The 373-nt window shown below is 36.5% G+C and overlaps 1 long non-coding RNA gene across 1 annotated transcript; it reads left to right on the top strand.

Annotated features, from left to right (window-relative positions):
* On the top strand, positions 1–373 carry LOC104775275. Its single transcript, XR_765805.1, has 3 exons — positions 1–75; positions 175–249; positions 334–373. It is a non-coding gene; the product is annotated as an uncharacterized LOC104775275 (long non-coding RNA).

The following is a 373-nucleotide window of genomic DNA, read 5'->3' as shown; positions in this document are numbered from 1 at the left end:
TCGTTGCAGTACGGACCAATTGTGGACATTGATTTGAAGATTCCACCGAGACCTCCTGGTTATGCCTTTGTCGAGGTATTTTAATTATCATTCTTTGATTTGTTTATATGTTTATATTATTATTGTTAACTGTCTATTATAATGACTAAGAGAGTCTGTTATTATTTGATGCAGTTCGAAGATCCTCGTGATGCTGACGATGCTATCTATGGCCGTGATGGATATGACTTTGCTGGCTGTCGACTTAGGGTTTAGCCTACTGAACGCTTTTGATGTTTTGACTTAACTTAAGTTTCTCTTATTTATTTTCTAAAAGATGATGTCTTTTTTTAGGTTGAGATTGCACATGGTGGTCGTAGAGGTTCATCATCAG

This window comes from Camelina sativa, unplaced genomic scaffold (genome assembly GCF_000633955.1).
Source record: "Camelina sativa cultivar DH55 unplaced genomic scaffold, Cs unpScaffold11281, whole genome shotgun sequence".
In the NCBI taxonomy this organism is placed as follows: Eukaryota; Viridiplantae; Streptophyta; class Magnoliopsida; order Brassicales; family Brassicaceae; genus Camelina; species Camelina sativa.
Note: the sequence above shows the minus strand (reverse complement) of the source record. Positions and strands in the feature narration are given on the sequence as shown.